Source organism: Schistocerca piceifrons, chromosome 3 (assembly GCF_021461385.2).
Source record: "Schistocerca piceifrons isolate TAMUIC-IGC-003096 chromosome 3, iqSchPice1.1, whole genome shotgun sequence".
In the NCBI taxonomy this organism is placed as follows: domain Eukaryota; kingdom Metazoa; phylum Arthropoda; class Insecta; order Orthoptera; family Acrididae; genus Schistocerca; species Schistocerca piceifrons.
The window spans coordinates 457,725,666-457,741,956 of record NC_060140.1 but is presented as its reverse complement, the minus strand read 5'-3'; positions in this window follow the sequence as shown (position 1 = coordinate 457,741,956).

The following is a 16,291-nucleotide window of genomic DNA, read 5'->3' as shown; positions in this document are numbered from 1 at the left end:
GGTGCCATCTGTAGCTGCCAAATATCCTGAGGCAGACGCAGTAACTCTCCCTGTTCCAGAGAAAGCCTCTTCGGCCTGCAAGGTCTGAGCATTCACAGAGGATGGGGTTAATGTTAGTTGGGAGCGTCAGTGTCATATATCTAATGGAACCTCTTAGGTATACAGCTGCCAAGGAGGGGAAGAAATCCAATGTGCACTCTATGTGCACATTGGGAGGAGTCATTCCAGTCATGGAACGACTACTTCAAAATTGCACAAAGAGGTGGTGGCTCATGTCGGTACTAATGATGTGCATCACTTTGGATTGGAAGAGATGCTGCTATCTGCCCGTCTTGCTTAGAAGATGAAGACACAGCTCACCATCTCAAGCATCATCGACAGGACGATTTCCGGGCCTTCGGTACAGAGCTAAGGGAAGGGTCTGAATTAGAGCCCCATACAGTTCTGTGATCATGTACGTTGCAAATTTGTCGACTTATGCCATTGGACGATGGGGTTTTGGGTTCTGATTTATTGGTCAGGGATCCACTGTACACAGGAGGCAGCTACATCGATAGCTGCGACTGTGAGGAATGGACTGGGCGGTTTTCTTAGATTAGAGGGCCTCGGAAAAGTATAGGAATGGCTTCAGTCTCGAAGGTTGGAGGACGAAAACATAGCAACAATCCAAAAATCAGTATTGTAGCAGTAAGCCGTCGTAACTGTATTGGGAGAGAATCAAAGCTCCAACTGCCAATAGCAAGCATTGAAGCTCAGATTGTTATAGGTTTTGGAAGCTGTCTAAAGCCAGAAATAAGTTCAGCCGGAATTATTACAGGGATCTTACGGTGTTGAGAAAAGATAGATTAAATGCAATTGACAGTGGCGTATTTGTTGCTGTTAGAAGCAGTTTACCTTGTGGAGAAACTGAAGCCGATAGTTCCTGCAAGTTAGTATGGATGAAGATTATGTTTGAGAGCCAGAATAAACTAACAATTGGTTAGTTCTGCCGATTCACCGACTCAGATGATTCAATTGCTGAAAAGTTTAAAAAACAACTTGTTTATCATCACAAATAGGTACACCACTCACACAGCTATAGTTGGTGGTGACTTCAATCAACACTCGAGATTGGCCGAAACACATATTCGAAGACAGTGGCAGGAATAAACTTCGTCAAGAGTTGTTCTAAAGGCTTTCTCCTCAAATTATTTCGAGCAGTTAGTTCAGGAGCGTGCTCGAAGTGTAAATGGTTGCGAAAACATACTTGACCACTTTTTTTGTTGTTTTTTTTTGGGTCATTAGTCTTCTGGTTTGATGCGGCCCGCCAAGAATTCCTCTCCTGTGCCAACCTCTTCATCTCAGAGTAACACTTGCAACCTACGACCTCAATTATTTGCTGAATGTACTCCAATCTCTGTCTTCCTATAAAGTTTTTTCCCTCTACAGCTCCCTCTAAAACCATGGAAGTCATTCCCTCATGTCTTAACAGATGTCCTATCATCCTGTCCTTTCTCCTTATCAGTGTTTTCCACATGTTCCTTTCCTCTCCGATTCTGCGCAGAACCTCCTTATCCCTTGATTTATGAATCCACTTAATTTTCAACATTCTTCTGTAGCACCACGTCTCAAATGCGTCGATTTTCTTCAGTTCCGGTTTTCCCACAGTCCATGTTTCATTACCATACAATGCTGTACTCCAGACGTACATTCTTAGAAATTTCTTCCTCAAATTAAAGCCTTTGTCTGATACTAGTAGACTTCGCTTGGCCAGGAATGCTCTTTTTGTCATTGCTAGTCAGCTTTTGATATTCTCCTTGCTCCGTTCGTCATTAAATATTTTACTGCCCAGGTAGCAGAATTCCTTAACTGCATCTACATCGTGACTATCAATCCTGATGTTAAGTTTCTCGATGTTCTCGTTACTGCTACTTCTCATTACTCTCATCTTTCTTCGATTTACTCTTAGTCCATATTCTGTACCCATTAGATTGTTCATTCCATTCAGCATGTCATGTAATTCTTCTTCACTTTCAGTCAGGATAGCAATGTCATCAGCGAATCGTATCATTGATATCCTTTCACCTTGAATTTTAATTCATGTCCTGAACCTTTCTTTTATTTACATCATTGCTTCTTCGATGTACAGATTGAACAGTAGTGGCGATAGACTACATCCCTGTCTTTCATCCTTTTTAGTCCGAGCACTTCGTTTTTGGTCATCCACTAGTATTATTCCCTCTTGGCTCTTGTACATATTGTATATTACCCCTCTCCCCCTATAGCTTACGCCTATTTTTCTCAGAATTTTGAACATCTTGCACCATTTTACATTGTCGAACGCTTTTTCCAGGTCGACAAATACTATGAACTTATCTTGATTTTTCTTTAGTCTTGCTTCCATTATCAACCGCGACGCCACAGTTGCCTCTCTCGTGCCTTTAATTTTCTAAAGCGAAACTTATCGTCACCTAGCACATCCTCAATTTTTTTTCCATTCTTCTGTATGTTATTCCTGTCAGCAACTTGGATGCATGAGCTGTTAAGCTGATTGTGCGATAGTTCTCGCACTTGTCACTTCTTGCAGTCTTTGGAATTGTGTGGATGATATTTTTCCGAAAGTCAGATGGTATGTCGCCAGACTCATACATTCTGCACACCAACGTCTTTTTCTCATGGTCACCTCCCCCTTGGCAGTCCCCTCTCGGAGACAAATAATCCTGAGTAAACGGGTAGCATCGTGACAGATACAAGGTCCTTGTAGTGAGACTGACCACCACAAGTAAACGCCAAATATATCTTCTTGGAAACGCATATAAAAATTCGCTTGACGCCTTCGTAAGAGACCTGGAGCTGTTGTCCTGTGTTAATGTCATGCATACAGTCTTCTGCAGAGACTGGTTATTTTCTTGTTCGACTTACACGCGATTGCCATTGGGCAATTCACCCACTGTCTATCTACAAAATGCCTGATGATGACGTACTATGTGGCCAAAATCGGTAACCTATAAAATAAACTGGAGATGAACTTATAGCTGATGGTGTTATTGACAATTTTTTGCGTACACATTAGCTGTTGTCTCACCACTCAATGAAGCAAGAATGGATGCGTTGAGCTTATACAATTATCTTTATGAAGGCGTTTCATGAAACCTTATCTGTAGCTTGGGACTGCAAAAGAAATGTACGTTTTGTGACAAATAATTTGGAAGGAAGTGCTTTGCAGTGGAGACTGCGGATTCTAAACAGATCTGAGTCTTACGTGATATCTGAAAGTGAATTAAAGTCGGAAGTTTGGTCATAAGGTGCACAGACAAGACTAATATTGTAGTTTCTGGGTGCAAGTGTGTACAGAGAAATGTACAGTGGTTATAAGAATTTCATGGAATGTCGTCTCAGTCGGGCAAAATATTCAGATGAAGGTATTCATGAAACATACCTGACGGAAGAGCTCATCAGTAGTTTACCCACAATTGCTAGGGAAAAACTGATAGTAAGATCTTGTAACAATGCTTGACAGACTAGATTATTAAATTTATCCAGGGATAGTTGTAATAAAAAGGGAGAAGAGAGTGACCAGAAAATGAATAACTGGTTAAAAAGGAAGAATAGCAAGGAAGGACTCACCTACAAAGGGAGTCATGGACGGTTGTTACACAAAAGCAGAGTACAAATAAGAATAACTGAGGAATCTGTAGGCATTGATCTAACCCGAAATCGACAATAACATAATAACAATAATAATAGTAATAGTAATAATGGCAAGAAGTATGAAAGAACCAGTCCAAGTCTTCAAGGAATAGCATACTTCAAGAGATACTGTTAGACCTTGGGGAGAGCCAGTTGCTACAGAAAATTGTGCAAATTGGTGCGTGTCCACCTGAGTCAGAAACTAACTCGGCTGACAATACCATATACAGTGCAGTAGTATCTACGACATTTTTATCAGATGTCAAGGCAGGGTAAATTTAATGAATTATTATTAGAGGAACAACTAACCGAGCACTCGAACTTCTCAAAATTGTTCCTGAGTGGGCACGGCATTCACACAAAGGTAATGCACACATCAAAAAATTTTGTATCACCACGGTTCACAGAACTCCTGAAGATAGACGTTAACTGTGGGTGTTGTATCACAGATACAGTCCCTCTGACTGTTCAGAGATGTCACTAAACCCGCCCAAAGATATAAGCAACCATGCATCAGCAGCGCCTATTACATGGAGGGAGTCCGACAGCCGATCAGTTCCAGTCATTCCACCAGGAAGGAGTTACGCGGCTCGTGTCGTCTGTAGTTCAGCCATGCCTAGACGGTCAGTACCGCGGTTCGATTGCGTTCGCATTGTTACTTTGTGCCAGGAAAGGCTCTCAAAAGGGAAATGTCCAGGTGTCTCGGAGTGAACCAAAGCGATGTTGTTCGGGCGTGGAGGAGACACACTGTCCAGCGAGTGCAACAAGGTGGAGGTTCCCTGCTGTTTTGGGGTGGCATTACGTGGGGCCGACGTAAGCCACTGGTGGCCATGGAAGGCTCCGTAAAGGCTATATGATAGGAGAATGCCACCCAATGGTGCAACCATATCGATAGCATATTGGCGAGGCATTCATCTTCATGGACGACAATTGGCGCCCCCATCGTGCACATCTTTTGAATGACTTCCTTCAGGATAACGACATCGCGCGACCACAGTGGCCAGCATGTTCTCCAGGCATGAACCCTATCGAACATGCCTGGGATAGATTGAAAAGGGCTGTCTATGGACGAAGTGACTTACCAACCACTCCTAGGGATCTACGCCGAATCGCCGTTGAGGAGTGGGACAATCTGGACCAACAGTGCCTTGATGAACTTGTGGAGTGTATGCCACAACGAATACAGGCATGCTTCAATGCAAGAGGACGTGCTACTGGGTATTAGAGGTACCGGTGTGTACAGCAATCTGGACCACCACCTGTGAATGTCTCGCTGTATGATGGTAAGCATGCAATGTGTGGTTTTCAGGAGCAATAAAAAGGGTGGAAATGATGTTTATGTTGATCTCTATTCCGGAACTCTCGGAACAGAGGTGATGCATAACTTTTTTTGATGTTTCTGTTAACAATCGACACTGCAAATGATATAATTACGTTCAATTGATAGAACATGTTGAGAGGTGATTTTGTATGCAGTGACTCGAGTTCGCAGTAGAACTGTAAAGTAAAAAGGCAACATAAAAGTTTATGTATAAGGAATGAATTTCCAGCGAACAATGACTGTAGTAGTGTGTTAGATGTGGAAATTTTGTTGGGAATGTACAGGTTAAAAAAAAAGAAAACAGAGAGCACATGAAAAAAGTTAATATATTTATTGGGGAATGGAAACTAAGTGTATGTTAGGTGGGAGAAGGAAGGTAAGTAAAACTTTGAGTAATCAACTGGCAGTAATGAGCAAGATTTAGGAAATATTTAGGGCATGTGACTATATCTAACACCTGACTAACATAATAATTTAGTAAATAGAAAAGTGGAACAGCTTGTAAATTAGTTAACAACAGGGGAAGCGTTGCTAACAAAACTTAATGAATGCGAGAATTTAGAACCAGTACAGAGACAAAAAATAATGTAAGTGTTAAACGAATACAAGCAAATTCTTTCAGAAAGGCCTGGAGTTATCCCAGGGTACGAATGCAAATTCATTATGAAAAAGAGTAAAGTGTTATACAAATATCTTGGAGTATTAGAGTAAGTAACATCAGAAATCAGTAGGACACTAATGTGTGGGTGATATTGAGAGGTCAGACAGCCCCTCTAGCAACCCAATTTATTAGCAAAAAAAAGAGAATGATAACATTCGTAAGTGCTACACCCAGAAACAATAAAACAACATACTGAAGTAGAGAGAGATCAAACATTAAATACTGAGGAGTTACAAGCCAAATTTTTAGGAGTGAGGTGTTTCATTACTGTGAGCCTCACTGAAACTTACTGGTAAGTGCCATTAGCAAGCGAATCCAGGGAATATACTGCCTTTTTTATTTAGGGGAAAAGTTGTCAATTTAAGGAGCTGCCTTTTGACTTCAGTCTCAGTCTCAGAGTTCGTACAAGCTCTGGATCAAGCACTTGGGGAGAGGATATTAATAAGAAAAAATGTATATATGGATGATTTATTAATAGCAACTAAGAATGAGACGAACACATCAAATTTTGGATTTAGTGCTTAAGGGGACCCAGAAGGCTGTATTTTATCCTTGCTAAAACACATTTTTTTTAAAAACTACTTAAGGTATTATGATGAAATTTTTATAGGTTGCTGAATAGGCTTTATTCAGTATTTAAAAATTTTTTGGGAGCAGTGGACTGTAATAAGAAAAATTAATACTCTTTTATCTCAATAATAATATTTTAATAAAAAATATCGCTTAGAATATCGCATAACATTTTTTCTGTAACATGAAATTCAACAGAAACATTTTGAAATAGTAAGCATACATATTACAACATTCTGTGAAAGTTTGAGCTCTGTATGTATTATAGGTTTGAAGAAAATGGTACTTACAATTTTAAAAATGTAAATTTGAGAAACGAAGTTTTAAAACCTGTTACCTGTTTAAAGCGTCCCAGCTGCATAGGATGGATTGTCAGGGTTTTCAGTCTCATCTAACTTTTTTCTTTTTAAACTTTTTTCTGTTGAAGTTTGTTCTCATAAGCATTTTGTACCGTTTCAGCATTCCTTATACTTTCTGAGTGTATCGCAGCCGTGGACTGAATTGTGAAGCATTCTGGCTTTACCACCAGTCTCTTCATTACTTCACACTTAATCACCTTTGCTTTGTTGTAGACAGCTATTGCATCATAGACTCCAAAATGTAGAGCACTAATTTAAACATAAACCCTTTTGGAAATGTGATTCCAAACTGCATTATTCACACTTTCATTACAGTTTTGTGTTTTTTCATATAGACATTGCTCCCATAATGTTCCATTTGATAATTCCCTAAATACTGGCTTAAATTCTTCCACAATTGCTGCAGGTAAATTGTGTTTGTGGTCATAGATTTCTGCTGTATTTTTCAATTTGTTGTACTTACACCTTGATTATGGACCAGGTGGACATAAACTGTGCTCAGGTTTCGCATCTGTCGACATCTTATGAAAAAATAATGCCCAAATTGCCTTTCTCATATCACTTACACATTTGGTATTCTGCAACATGCTGATTGAAACCCTACTGGAGATAGGAACAAACTGACAGATGATGTCATAGACAGATTGCAGAGATATTATAGGCTTTGTATAAGGCAGAATACAAAGCCTGTATGAGGCAGAATACAAAGCCACTAATGCCTCAGCAATCTGTCCATGACATCATCTGTCAGCCTGTTCCTACCTGCAACAAGCTTTCCATCAGCATGTTGCTTTCTCCCTAATTTTGTTTTGAGACGCCTCAGTCTTGACCCTTCTCTTATGAATGTGACCCCTACATTCCAACTACTTAAGTTGGATGTCATTACCATAGGGTTTCAGTTGTTCTATTGTTTTGAAACTTTTGCAGTCACCATCACCTAGGAAATTGACATATATAGCGTAGTACCATGAGATACACCTTTCAAAAATTTTCTTAGCCTTTCAACTTCCATTCCATCACTGCTTCCACTATAATCAGCATTATAGCTTTCAAAATGTTTATTTTTAATTCTGTCAGGGTAACTGAACATTTTGATAAAATTACATCAGTCCCCTTTGCAGTGTCTCTGCAAGTGGCTGTTACCACACAATTGTGTGACTGATGGACTCTATTTTGCCAGAAACCGTCTAATCATACAGTAAGGTCCATTTTGTTGACACTGTCATTGACACTAACAGCTTCTTCAACTGCTTCCTGCATAGTTTTTTGTGCAATATTTTCCACTACAGACGCTAATATTTTATTGTAGATTCTAAATTTTGTGAGCGGCTTTGGTAAGTTCATAAGACCACACATCATTTGTCTTGCGATTGCACCTTTACCAATAGAGCAAAGGACATAAATCAATCTCAAATTAAGTTCCAATATCTTTCCTGACTTACTTTCAACATAGTGACAACTAAAAAATGATACTTCATGATCACACATATCACATAATAGCATTATTTCACATGCAAGACCAACATGTCATTCGGCTTCAAGCTCAAGCCCTTCCTGATTACAATTCTTACACCTGATATAATTTTAAAAAATATCTGACAGTACACTTGTGTCAAATATTTCATTTACATTGTTTCGATCAGTTTCCTGAGACATTTTATTGAAGGTGTCTTCACTAGAACACAGTTTTCTCTTTGATGAATTGCACTGGAGGAAGAAAACTCTCTATCTGCTTCAGACCGAACCTCTACATTTGCAGAAATGTTCTTCCAAACATGTTTCGTCCCTCTGTGTTTCCGCTTTTTAAATGTCCTATTACTCGCAGGATTTTCGCTAAAAATATGATATTCATACAAGAATGCGCCCACTCTGTCAACCTACTCAAAACACTTCAGAACAACACACTCAAAACTGCACACAAAAACAACACAACAACAAACATTAATATACAATTGCCTCATTTTCTGTTTTCTGCTAGAGCTGCTAACCTCTGCACAGAATCCAACAACGCAAAACCATTATCCCTATCACTGAAGAAAACAGAGCGAAATTCAAATTGTGTAAAAATCCTTCTCTGACAGAAAACAAAAACAACCTGTTAAACGGGTCGGGAAACGCTCCACAAAGAGCAGCGCAGGCCTTATTTATTTATTTATTTTTAAATTCTTAGAATGTAAGGTAGATGCGTGATTTTTGAAGCAAATTAATCAGAAAATTCTGTAAAGTTTTAATATGCAAGAAAATTCCATATTTTTCACATTTTTCAACTTCTGGGTTCCCTTAAGCGTTTGGCAAAGAACAGCTCTTAATCCGTCGAGGCACATTTAGGCTGATATAGAATAAATTTTTAGGCTTTGGCATACGCAGTAATGGAGTTCAAACACTACTTAAAGAAGTGGAAGCAATTGTGAAGTGCCCACCTCTGAAAATAGCAAACAATTGAAAGAGTATCTGAGGTTACTGGGTTTTTAGAGAAGGCCTTTTCCACAAAAAAATATGAATTACGAACACATTATGTAACTGTTGAAAGAAAGGAGTACCTTGGATATGGGGAAAAGAATGATAAAGGAAGTGTTGCATACATCAAAAATTTTAAGTTATTTCTATTTGTCAATATAAATTTATAACAATACTGATGCTTCAGCAGATTAGTTAGTTAATTCACTGTTCCATACATAATTTGAATAATTCTTCTATCGAAATGATGTGGAACATTGTCAGTTTATGGTATATGTATACGTGAGTAGTGTTAGACTAATGGACACATCATCATTTTATTGCTATTCATGCAACTACACTTAAAAACAAGTGTTTTTATTGTCACCAGTTTTTAAGTAGAAATTCATCAGTGGAATACGAGTTGTCCAGGAGAAACAACTTTAAATAGGATTCAGAACTTCATCCTCTAAGTGCAAGACATTTTATTTTATTGGAAAAATGATCAAAAATTTTTATTGCTGCATATTTAACTCCTCTCTGAACCACTGACAGCTTTAACAGTGGGTAATACAGGTCGTTTTCCCTCTAGTCTTGTAGATATGTACATCACTGGTTTTCTCATAGTGTGATGGATTATTTATGACGAAGTTTACTATCGAAACTGTGGATTGTGATGGTGCAGTTAAAATGTCTATCTCCTTAAAGAATGCCTATATGACGTTCATGGGTGAACACTATGTATTATTCTTACTGCTTGCTTTTGTTCAATCAAAACTTTCTTTCTAAGGGATGAATTACCCCAGAAAATTATTCCATATGAAATTGTGTAGAAATATGGCAAAACATATCATGAGGTTGATATGTTTGTTTACAACACTAGCAGTTATACGAACAATAGAAGTAGCTGAACCTAGTTGTTTGAGAAGCTCAGTAATATGAACCGTCCAGTTCAAGTATTCATCAATATGTATGCCCGAAAATTTGAAGTGTTTTATTCTGGTTACTGGCTTCTGCTCATGCATTGCATCAATTGTTGGTATGATGCTACTTGTGTCACAGAACTGAATGTAGTGCGGTTTTTTCAAAATTTAAGGAGAATGTATTTACAGAGAGCCTTTACTAATTCTTGGAAAAATATAATTTACCAGCTCTTCTGTTGTTTTATCTCTAGTGGAATTTATTATAACAGTAGTATCATCTACAAAAAGTACCAATTTTGCTTGCTGAATGTTAAGTGGATGATTATTTACGTATGTAAGACACAAGAGTGTGCCCAAAATTGAGCCCTATGGGACTTGCTTCATAATTTTACCCTATTCACTAAAAGTTCCTACCTTTCTAACATGGTCTGAAATATTGATAACAAACCTTTGCATTCTGTTTGTCAAGTATGATTCAAACGCGATGTGTGCAAAGCCATTGGTTCCATCAAACTTGAGTTTTGCTAAGAGAAAATCACATCAACAAAATCAAAGGCTTTAGAGAAATCATGGGTGACATATAATTATATAATGCTTTCATTGTTTGATTAGTGAATGCATACATAGCATTCTCAGTCAAGCAACCTTTCTGAACTCAAATCTGATATGCTAAATAAATTTTTCCCACTTAAGTGTGTGACTACTCTTGAGTAAATTACTTTTTTGAATATCTAAGAAAAAGTTGTCAGTAAGGAAACTGGACGATAACTGTTTAAATCTGTCCTATCAGCTTTCTTATGAAGTGGTTTAACAATTACATATTTTAACCTGTCTGGAAAAATTCCCTGTGAAAGTGATACATTCATTACTTATTTAGTTGGAACAACTTTGCAGAGTTCTGTTCGAAATACCATCAATTCCCCAAGAGCTTTTGTTTTTTACAATTTTTTATAACTGTATTAATTTCAGTGAAGGATGTTGCAGTTACTTCTAGTTACTTAAAGTTTTGTTGGATCACATTTTTAATACGTTCTCTTACTTCTTCAACTGAACCATTTAACTGTATACTTGTTGCCATGTTTAGAAACTAATTGTTAAAATTACTTATAACTTGTGAATTATTAGTCACGAAATTGACAGTTAGTTTAATCGTAATGGAATTTTGTACAATGACTGGCCATCTTGTGTCATGTTTGACAATATCCCATATAGTTTTGATTTTATTATCTCCATTATTCACATCTGTCAAGATGTGTATCCTTCTGGACAATTTAATGACTTTCCTTAAAATACTACAGTATTTTTTGTAGTACACAAGTAATGTTGAATCTTGAATTACTGTGGCCTTTATATAAATTTCGTCGTACATGAGATTTAATTCCCTTAGTTATCCACAGCTTACTTGTTTTCTTAATGGATATTTTGAATAATTTTTTAGGGAAACAACTTTCAAATATTGACACAAATTTCCTATGGAATAAATTGAATTTGACATTAGCATCTCTTTCTACAGATGTATCATTCCATATCGTTCATTATAGCTTACTCTTAAAATACTGTATGCTGTTATCATCAAAAGCCTGAGTGCTTTGTATGAACCTGCCTACAATTTGTAAGGGGCCATAGTGTTTACTTCCATTAATTGTGCATCATGATCACATAGTCTATTGACAACTGCATACATATTAAACTTCCTGGCAGATTAAAACTGTATGCTGCACCAAGACTCCAACTCGGGACCTTTGCCTTTCGTGGACAAGTGTTATACCATCTGAGCTACCCGAACACGACTCACGACCCGTCGTCACATCTTCAACTCTGCCACTACCTTGCCTCCTACCTTTCAAACTTCACAGAAGCTCTTCTGCGAACCTCACAGAACCAGCACTCCTGGAAGAAAGGATATTGCGGAGACATGGCTTAGACACAGACTGGAGATGTTTCCAGAACGAGATTTTCACTCTGCAGCGGAGTCTACGCTGATATGAAACTTCCTGGCAGATTAAAACTGTATGCCAGACTGAGACACGAACCCAGGACCTTTCCCTTTCGTGGGTAAGGGCTCTACCATCTGAGCTACCCAAGCACGACTCACGACCCGTCTTCACAGCTTCAATTCTGCCAGTACCTCGTCTCCTACCTTCCAAACTTCAATTTGCCAGCAAGTTTCATACCAGCGCACACTCCGCCGCAGAGTGAAACTCGCATTCTGGAAACATCCCCTAGGCTGTGGCTAAGCCATGTCTCCGCAATATCCTTTCTTCCAGGAGTTTCGCAAAAGAGCTCCTCTGAAGTTTGGAAGGTAGGAGACGTGGTACTGGGAAAAGGGAAGCTGTGAGGACGGGGCGTGAATCGTGCGTTGGTAGCTCAGATGGTAGAGTACTTGCCCGCGAAAGTCAAAGGTCCCGAGTTCGAGAGCCGGTCTGGTACACAGTTTTAATCTGCCAGGAAGTTTCGTAGCAGCACACACTCTGCTGCAGAGTGAAAAATCTCATTCTGAGTACATATTAATTGTTTCAGCCTGAGCACTGCCCACAGAAATGTTATCAATCGGTATATTTTATTTTTCTAGTCTGCATCTTTTAAGAAATCTACATTGAAATCTCCATAAACCATTAACTGATTCTTCTTGTTTGACAGGTAGCTCAATAATGCATTTGATTGTTCATAAATAACTGAACGTTTCCTTGAGAGGAACTATAGTCTGTTACAATTATCATATAATTATTCTGCAGTAACAACTCGCAAGCACATGCTTGAAGGTTCTTCAGCGATCTATCAGGTTGAGGAATTAGAAAATCAAATAATATGAAGAACAATAGCTTTTGCTCGTAGACAACTCACTTCTTGTGGGTGGAGATATACGATCATAGATAGAAAAACGTTAGCAGTTGTATGAATTTGTAAGAAGTATTGCCGACATATAAAGTGGTCATTCATGCTGACCACTGAGCAGTTACACATTTTGATGTAAGGCAAACAGCGATCTCATTCGATGAACATTATTTTCACAAGAATTTAATCTCGGAATTCGCTATCAGATATGGAATAAACATCATGTTCAAATAGACTGTCTCATCTTCCAGTTGGAATGCGAGAGAATATCAGATTGTGAGATATATCCGCTGAGATAAAAGGCTTCTTTTGGGAGGGGAGGACTGCAATATAGAAATAAAAGAATTAGTCAAAGAGAAACAAACGGAAACAAAGGGAAGACCTAAAAAATAATCCACACTTGTGAGCTATGACGTAAAGTAAAGTGGAGGACGTACAAAGTTAAGCATCCATGTTATTCAACTGTGCAAAATATTTCTGAGACTTGGTAGCTATTCATTTCTACAGATTATTATCGTGGGTACAAGGAAAAGTATAGCATGTTTTGGTAATTTTAGAGGTCTGGTCAAATCTTGCAAAACTTTACCTGGTACTGAGAGCTACAAGAAAGGTAACAACACCTTCTTGAAAACTAATGTTTTGCCAAAGCGGGGAAGCTATTGAAACTACTGTGAGACAATGATCTACACTCTATGACGCAAATATTTAAGGAGTTTGTGGAGAAACAAGCGCTGTATCGTTTGAGAGATACGGAGGCGAGCGAGTGTGCTGGGACTTACTTACCCTAGTTCAATGCTACTCACCATAACGCGTCTGTGTGTAGCACACAAGTCAATGTTTTACCTGAATACATCGTTTTAAGAAAAAAAATAAGTGGTGCTAAATAAAAAAGCTAGGAAGCCAGAAATTTGTCATAATGTGCAGATGTATGTCAAAATTAAATGATGCAAGTCTCAACGTGATTAGAAAAATATTTTGGTCACAGTCCACGTTTTTAAGAAAAATTGAAGGCGCTAAATTTATACATAGAAATGTGAAAATTTGTACGACGTTTCAGTTCAATATAAAAGTAATAACTATGTGACTCCTTTAAGCTACCTCTAAAAGTTTTCGAGTAATTTAATGAAAACTAAATACGGAACAAAAGTGTCCTTATTTGTAGTAGATTAAGTATCTATTATATTAAGGCTAGAAAGTTTTGGTTACATAATATGATAAAACCTATTAAATAATAGAGGTACAACAAGTTTCAAGGCCTGGATGTAAATAATAACAAGTACAAGGTCTCTTAAAGTTGTAGTTCAGAGGCCATTTTCTACTGTGAGTTCCGTTCTCTAGAAGGCGAGCTAAAACTTTTTCTGTGATTTTAACCGACTTACCTACATGCATGCAAAAGTTACGATGATTATTAGTTGATTCATAACATGTTTATTAAATATTGTGTGTCCGAGAAAGCGGCCGTTTAGAGACTGCTACCGTGTGCATAGGGCTGATGACAGCAGGTGTTCCCTTGGCCGTCCGTTGCGCCACATATATAAATACAGCCTGAGAGCAAGACTAGGCTTCACTTCGCACCTAACCACTGTAAGATCCGCGTCAGTCAAACCTTGGAGTGCGCGCTGCCTCGGATGATGTCAGAAACATGCTGTTACAAAATGCTTTTTTTTCAGTAATAATAGAAAGTGAACTCATGAGGACTGTGCACCATCCTGGATCGCTTTGATTACGCATAAGTAACCGTTAGTGTGCCGCCCGTAATGTTAACAAATCCGCGTGGAAAGTGGTGACAATTACTTTCCACTTTTGTGGCGAGCATTTATTTTGATTATCAGTAGTCAGTGTGGTGTCACCACCAGACACCACACTTGCTAGGTGGTAGCCTTTAAATCGGCCGCGGTCCGTTAGTATACGTCGGACCCGCGTGTCGCCACTATCAGTGATTGCAGACCGAGCTCCGCCACACGGCAGGTCTAGAGAGACTTCCTAGCACTCGCCCCAGTTGTACAGCCGACTTTGCTAGCGATGGTTCACTGACAAAATACGCTCTCATTTGCCGAGACGATAGTTAGCATAGCCTTCAGCTACGTCATTTGCTACGACCTAGCAAGGCGCCATTACCAGTTACTATTGATGCTGTAAAACATGTATCGTCAAGAGCGATGTTCGCCAATTATGGATTAAAGTTAAGTATTCCAGCAGCTACGTACGTTTTTTGTTAGTCTCATTTCCTTGACCTGTTCCAGACCTCACGCCAGCCTGCGTGAGATAAAACGCGTGCCTTTCGGCTTCCTCTCATAGTGGTTTGGCTGTCTTGCCAATCCACAACAGTGAGGACGAAAGATAATTTAGTAGGAACTTACCATAGAGTTCGCCTCTGAACTGCTCATAGTGCTGTTTAGGATAGAGAGATTTACTGTCAGTATGAAAATAAGGAATATTACAATGTTGTGTGTGTGGAACTTTACCAAATATATATATCAATTAGAACTCAAAATCTTCATTTATAATCATAGTCCTGATACCGCTGAGCAAACAGAGAATAGAAACATTTCGTTCAGTGGGCTGGAGAAGAATGTGGACTTGCGGACTGGGAACTATGGTCAGTATTTTCTCCATCGTTTTCTGGCTGACCACAGAAATAGTTGCCAGGCTCTTGTAAAAGATGGCGAACAATATTCAACAATATTCCAATATTCTAATGTTTCAAATATTTCCTCATCTTATTATTACTAGTAACCCACCACCCTACAAGCGTCCTACAGGAACACAAAGTAAAGCAAGTGTTGATTTCAAAATTCCGCTCTCAGAGTCCACAAGAACAAGTAATGTAAGAGCTGGTAAGGTTATTTCAAACTTGCAACAAGAGTCATACATTATGGTCGTACTATTTGAAAGAAATTAAGTTATTTTAAATAATCTATCTCACGATAGCGGAGGAGTAGCACTGAAAGAAGCCATTGGAGAAGATATAGAAGGAGAAATGGTTTTTAAGAAAGTAGGCATGAGTGTAGTCACCAAGATTATCAACAAGAATTTAAAATTCAGACCAGAGTATTACCAATGGAAGTTGCATGAGGTACCAAACGCAACAAGTTTCAAAGTAGAAGATAAAGTATATGTGAGAACATATAAACAAAGTGAGAAAAACAGCAGACGAATAAAGAAGTTTTTCATTCATATAAAGGGCCTTATGTAATCATAGAAGTGAAGCACCAAAGTGAATCTCCACCAAAAGATCTAATTTCTTGAAAAACTGTAGATTTGTACAACATGCAGGATCTTAGGAAAGGCATATTGGCGCAAGAAATTGGTGTTGTGATACAGAAATTTATTACATTACTGAATGAGCGGAGACTTTTGCAGCAGGGAGTATTTATGAAAGAGGAAGAGTTAAACTACGGAGGAATATTGTGTGCAGATGAGAGCAATGTGCCAGCTGTTATGGGAGAAATTACTGGAATGAAAGTTGTCTTAATTTTGGATTCAGGAAGAAGTGTTAGCTTTATTTGGAAAGGAC